Source organism: Nothobranchius furzeri, chromosome 14 (genome assembly GCF_043380555.1).
Source record: "Nothobranchius furzeri strain GRZ-AD chromosome 14, NfurGRZ-RIMD1, whole genome shotgun sequence".
NCBI classification, from domain to species: Eukaryota; Metazoa; Chordata; class Actinopteri; order Cyprinodontiformes; family Nothobranchiidae; genus Nothobranchius; species Nothobranchius furzeri.
Window position 1 is genome coordinate 51,129,854 of NC_091754.1, and position 6,463 is coordinate 51,136,316.

General features: G+C 40.4%; 1 protein-coding gene across 1 annotated transcript in view; it reads right to left on the bottom strand.

Moving 5' to 3' along the window:
- The window catches only part of LOC107381071 (interleukin-1 receptor accessory protein-like 1), a 507,698-nt gene extending 502,965 nt beyond the window's left edge, over positions 1-4,733 (bottom strand). The window contains exons 1-2 of the mRNA XM_054743445.2: positions 4,616-4,733; positions 2,862-2,948 (exon numbers count right to left, since the gene is read on the bottom strand). The gene's annotated coding sequence lies outside the window, so the exon portion shown is untranslated. The remainder of the gene's footprint in view (positions 1-2,861; positions 2,949-4,615) is intronic.
- Between the last annotated feature and the right edge of the window lie 1,730 nt (positions 4,734-6,463).

The window sequence follows — 6,463 nt, forward strand, 5'->3', positions numbered from 1 at the left end:
ACTCAGAGTGGAGAGCGTGTGGGGAGAGGAATACAAATGCTCATTTGACACAAAGAGTTTATTTTCATGTCAACAGAAGAAGATTGTGTATTATTGCAGTCAAACGGTTAAGACCTCAAGCTACGAGGCACTCCGCTTTCTGATGGGGAATGTGTTCGATCTCAAGGATTCACCAACATTTATTCTGTTATTTTAGCGCAGCATTCGGTTTTTCAACAGTTGGCCCACATTTTAGATGTTAGACATCTTTTATTTCAGCTCCATGAATTAATTCTGTTGCGTTTTCAAGTTAAGACGCATGATTCAGGGTTGAACGGGTCGTCAGTTTCAATTTACAGAAGTAGGCAGAAGCTATAAAGTATGTGTTCATAATCTGAGGAATATTCCAGAACCATTGCTAATTTTTTAGATGTGGATTTCCTTTTCAGCTACCCAATTCCCAAAAATAACAACAACACTGGTTAATGATCTGCTGATGATGTTACAGAGAGTATGGGCAAAGACTGCATTAGCGGCGCATCTAATAGTTCATTTAAATCTAAATATATGCAAACCACCTTCAAGCAAGAGTTAATTTAAGTCCCAGTGTGAGGAAATGTGGGAGGGAGCTGATGGAAGAAAAAGAGGGAAAAGTCTTGTGGGGGGTGGGGTGGGGGGTGGGGGTGGCATCACCTCCTAGGTTTGCAGCTCTTAATTAAAAATGCAAGGGCGTCCCCAAGGGGTGGCCGTGGACACCCCCAGTAAACTGCTGCCCCCCCAGGAAAAGCCGGTGTTAATAAATCATATTAATGTTCAGTCAAACCATTAATTGATCTTGTTTATTCAATACATAATTCTAAAACTAAATAAAAATAAAATTAAAATTAATGAGAAAAGAAATAATCTGAATTAAAAAAAGACATGTTTTTGCTGCTCATCACTTTAAAAAAGATTTATCTCCATAGATTTTTGTGAACACAGCAACAGGTGAACAAACCTAAAAAAAAACACATTTTAAATTTAAATTTGGAATAACATTTTTAATAACGGAAATGTATTTTTCTGAAATGTTTGCAAATTTGAGTTAAATGTTTTGGATATGTACCGTTTAAAAAAAAAATAAACGAAGAAAGGAGCAATGCAATACATCACCACAGGCTAAACTCTCCCAGAGTTACCATGAGGATCAATTTGGTGTGCCACCCCAAAAATTTCTTTGGCTCCATCTGGCCACCCACCCCATCAAAATTTCTTGGAGGCGCCCCTGCACAAATGTTTTACTGCTAGCTCCAGGACGCATCTTTTGGAATCGAAGGATGTCCAAGGAAGGTCCGCCTTTCTTGCCTCTGATTGGCTAGAAGGGCTCTACCATGACTGGCTATTTCATTTAAGTGGACTGTCCTCCTGCCACCAACAATAGAGCTGTTTTGGGGAGTTTTATAAAATAAATGCAAATGTTGCGCTGTAATAACAATTCTGTCCTGTTTTGCAAACAGTTTTTTTTTCAGTTTATTTTTAAAAAACAGGAAAACGTTAATCTTGTTGCATTTATAACACTGTTGGACTTTGTTGGCTCTCAAGCATTGTGGTTATCTTATTAAAGCAGAGTACATAGAATAAACAAATGTGTGCTGTACCTGGGTGTGAAATATATAAAAACTGCACTATTTTTGCTCAGCCGTGTGCAGCAGGTCCGTTTCTTTTCTAGAACACTGAAAACTGGTGGAAAGGGGTCTAAATAATAATCAGCATTAAGTTACATTTTGATTAAATGATGCAGATTTAAACATTATGAGAGATTTGTTCTAACTTGCAAAAAGCCTCAACCTAATAAAGTGAAGACATAAGATAAAGCAATAAGATAACCCCAGTGCTTAAGAGCCAGCAGACAGTCAGTCTAACAGTGTGATAAATGCAATAAGATTTATCTCAAGTTCATATTTAACATTTTTCAGGTTCTTTTATGAAAGAAACTGTTGCAAAACAGAACAGAACTGTTATAGGTTCACTTTTTCTACACAAAACTCCTCTAGATCTGGCTGCAGACAAAAAAAAAACTGCAGTGAGGGAAGACATGAAATAGCCAATGGTAGGGGAGCAGTTCCAGCTAATCGGTGAGAAAGGCCGGACCGTCCTTGGACATCCTACAATTCCAAAAGACGTCTCAGCTAATTTTATAAGTTCCCACCAATTTCAAGAGCAAATATAAGTAGTGGCCCATGTCCCAGAATGAAATTATGCAAAAGGTGAATTTTACATCTCCTTTAAGACAGACAGCAACCTACTTTAGAATTGGATCCATCTCTATTGCCAAATAATGGTTTTTCCAGCTGATCCAGCATCATTCACGAGATTGGAGCCATTTTGACATGGAAGCAATCTCCTTAGGATTGGTTTCAATTGTAATATGTTGAAAAGTTAATTATTGTCTTGTTCGTTTTAAGATTTCATGGATTTAATCCTGCCAGTACTCATTAGCTCTTCGCTGTTCGGTTAGTTTCTCTGGACAGGAAGAGGCCGACTAAGATCAATAGAACAATGAGCATTTCCAAATTTTACAAATCAAAATTGCTTTTAAAAAATCTCTTTAAAGTCATCGCTAAAAGCTGACGATACATTTTAGTTAGTTAAATGTTGTTGGTGAATTTTGGGGCGCTAACTGAACTGAACTTAAGCCTGAACTTAAACCACAATACCGTAATACTCATTGTATATGAGGCACTGATCAGGAAGTAAAACCCCTGCTGCTAATCAACCAATTAAATGTGAGTAAGATTTATTTTTACAGTTTTCTACAGATCATTTAACATCAATCTTTTTCTGAGAAAAACAACAACAGCCATCCATTTCTAAACATTTTAAACAAGTTTAATGTTCGTTACCTGCCTTGGTGATCCATCTGAAAGACCCAGAAATGGCATCCAATGCTGAAAAGTCTCACTTGTACCAGAATAAGGAGCTGAAATGTCCTTGAGAACAGAACAGCAGTAAAAATAATGGTCAACACATGTGGACACACTTTTGACCTGTCTTATGTAGTTTCATGTTGTTGTCAAAGCCCAGTAATAGAGGTCTGTTGAGGGCCGGCTCTTCTGTCCCTTCAGACCAGCAGCAGGTGTCGGTAACTTAACTTTCCCCGAGGCTGTCTGTCTGGCTTTTAACATCTCATTTTAATACACAAAAGTATTTGTAAACAGCCTGTGAAACCAAAGTGAGCTGTTTGGAGAGGTTCTCAGTGGAAATTTATTTTGTGATACGACCTAAACAAAAGGTTCGACAGCCAGAAGGAGCACAAAAATTTTTTTCCACAAAGCCTCATGAAAATTTAAACTAACTCAATTTCTGATTGGTATTACTAGATATTATGGGATGTTTGAAAGGTAGTAAGGCTAAAGAATTTCTCAAGCCACTTTAATTTGATCACGTATTGAAGACATTAGCTGTTGAAGGTTTCTTTAAGTGGAAATCCTCAGGGATCTATTCTGGGTATGTTGTTTTTTTCCCACTTTAAGTTGGCTTTTGTTGGCACTATTTGCCCGACCAACGTCCACAGAGTGGCCTTGTTCGAGATGAGCCAGTTCTGCGCAGATTAGATCACCAGTGATCGGCGCACAGTGCTTGCCGGTTAGATTTGTGTCAGACTTGACGCCGACTTGCTCTGACGTCATGCATACGTAGGCAACGATAACCTCGTGAGATCAAGGCAGCCACAGATGTTGGAGCAAGGCGCTGCAGTTGCTCTCCACCGGCTGCAAACCCTAGGGGATGACGGGAAACGCCTGATCTAAGATCTGATTGGTTCACATTTTGATCCGAACATCCGGTGGTAGAATATGAAATGTTAGTTGGTCACATGTATTCTGTAAATCATGTAATGTTGATGATGACAACTACAAAGGCCATGAAGAGGAATGTGTTATGTGTTATTTTGTCACGTTTCCTAAGAGCACACTAAAACTACAGCTGATAACTTTTACTTATTATTACAGTCATGTCTTCATATACAATATATGATATCCACAAGCAGGTGAGGATGTGTTTCGGTTGCTAACAGGCACCAGAATTAAAATAAAAAATTAAACAAGAATGAACCCTGACGCGATATCTTCATCCATCGTCACCCGTGAGCTACACATGTAGGGAAATCTGTCCGACTTAAACGCCGACTTTCAGGCACTCCCCCTGCTACGTCTGTCTGCTCTTGTGTTTTCCAGGCGAGGCGCAGCTCAACTCGAACAAGGTCAGTGTCACACCTGTCAGCTTAGAACAGGAAACCGATGCTCTACTTTCCATGGGCTCAAAAAAAAAAAAAAAACGAAGACATTTGGGGGGAGGGACTTTCTTGATCTGATGAGTCTAGATTTCAGCTACAACATTCAGATGATTAAATCACAATTTATCAACCACATGGAATTATTCTATTTATTAATTCCTTCATTTATGGACCCATTCTGTGATGAAGCAATCATATCTAAAGCATCTGTGTGACACCATCATGTCAATATGGTGGAATGGTTCCGAAGGGAAAGGTGTTACTAATAAAGCGGCCACTACTACTTGTAACTTCTTTCAAAAAGAGTGTAAAACAAGCCAAACATCAAGGTGTAACCACGAACAAACCATAAAATAAACTTACTGGCAGGTTGATGTGAAGAGGGGAAGCAAAAGGTTAAAAGGTGAGAGGAAAAGCCAAAATCATCAGACAGCTGTAGGGTGGAGGTAAGAGTCTGTGTTTGCTAGGGGAGTAATGAGCTAACGAGGAACAGCTGTGCCGGCAGGTGTCAGTCTTGTGGCAGGCAGGGACAAAGTTGGTTAGGGCAAAGAAGCTGGCTCATATTGACTCAAACTGAAGACAATTATAACTTAAAATAATAAATATTTGTAACTGGGGCTGTTGGGTCATCTTTGATAAGTTAGATTTTTTATTTTAAAAAATTAATAATTAGACAAACTGCCTTATTACTAATCCTGCTGCCAGGTCTTACAGCCAGGGGTTTAATGTAATGAAGTTACCATGGAAACTGTGCCCTTCTGAACGTCTCGGCTCCATCACCGTTTGCCGCTATGACGTCGGCGCACGTTACCGATGACACACTCTGAGCTCTTTACACCGGTGCTGATTGCTAATTGGACGGATTACTTTAGAACATCTGGTTTTCTGAGAGTGGGGGCTTTCTTTGGAGAAGCTGCAACAACCCTAACCCTAACACATGTGTAAGAAGATGAAACACAGAGACATTCTGTTGTATTTCATTCAAAAAAACTTCCCTCGCTAAAAGGAATTCAATTGGAAACTTCCAGCAGTCTGGCCTCGAGATAGCTCAAACAAAGTAGCACAACGCTTGTAAATCTCCCTCCCAACAGAACGTTTCTATTCAAGTTTGCCGTGTCTGTTTGTTTCTGCATTGTTTTGCCGAGACAACAGAGCAGCGGGGTGTCATGGTGATTAAGGAGACCGCCCTTCAGCTGCAGGATGCTGTGCTCACGCCCACGTGTTGGCAAGCATCTGTCCCTTTTGTTGTTAGCGCCTGAACATCCCCCCCCCCACCCCCGCCACCCATCCGTTGATGATGCGTCTTCTCACTCCTCACTGCTCGAGGAGAACTCCCATCAGCTTCCCACTAACTTTGGGGAAATGGGTTGGAACGAAGAAGAGCTGTGACTTTCTGTACACACACTAAAATATACAGAAAAATGACAGTAAACAGGGGTTGGAGCACATCTAATGGAGTCATTGCACAAAACTGGCATTGATGTATCAACTATCCATCAAAGAAAGCCTTCTATGGATGCTAGAGTCAAAAAAGGAGGAGGAAAACGCAATTGGGGGGCTGTGATGGTGGCTTGTTAATTCATAATCACCCTGAATTAATGATTGAGAGAGACTGAGAGGCATATGGAAAAGAGCGGGCTGCAGATGCTCCCAAGCGCCTGCGGGGCATTGAGGAATGGGAGCAACTATTGCCCTATATTTATGTCGATGCTCTTGCCACACAAAAACATGCCACTATGCATGCCTTTAAGCATAAACACACACACGACTTGAAATAAATAGACTATGGCTATTAGAACACCTCTGACAAGGAATTTAATCGTCTTCCAGTCCAATTGAGGCAAGCGTCTATCATTTAAATCGTTGTCGTTTGGATGCCGACAGCCTGAGGGTAGCTTAAATAATGAAAAATACACTTAGTCATCCCAGGAAAGTAAATCGCATGAGTTCCTTTTCTTTCCTTAATTATACAAAGTTCATCCCTGAATATTTTACTCCAAGTGCCTACTCTGTTTGAACTGCGGAGGTATTCATCTTGTATCTCTAAACCGGATCGCCCAACGGTAAACAAACCCAATGAGTATTAACAGCAATTGAAATGAAAAACAGCCTCCTTTTCGAGAATCCCTCTCTCTGGCGCCAGGAAGCAGCAGGTTTCTTTCTCTTTCACCAAAAGGGATTATCTGGACAAGCCACAAAGAATTCTCCGCG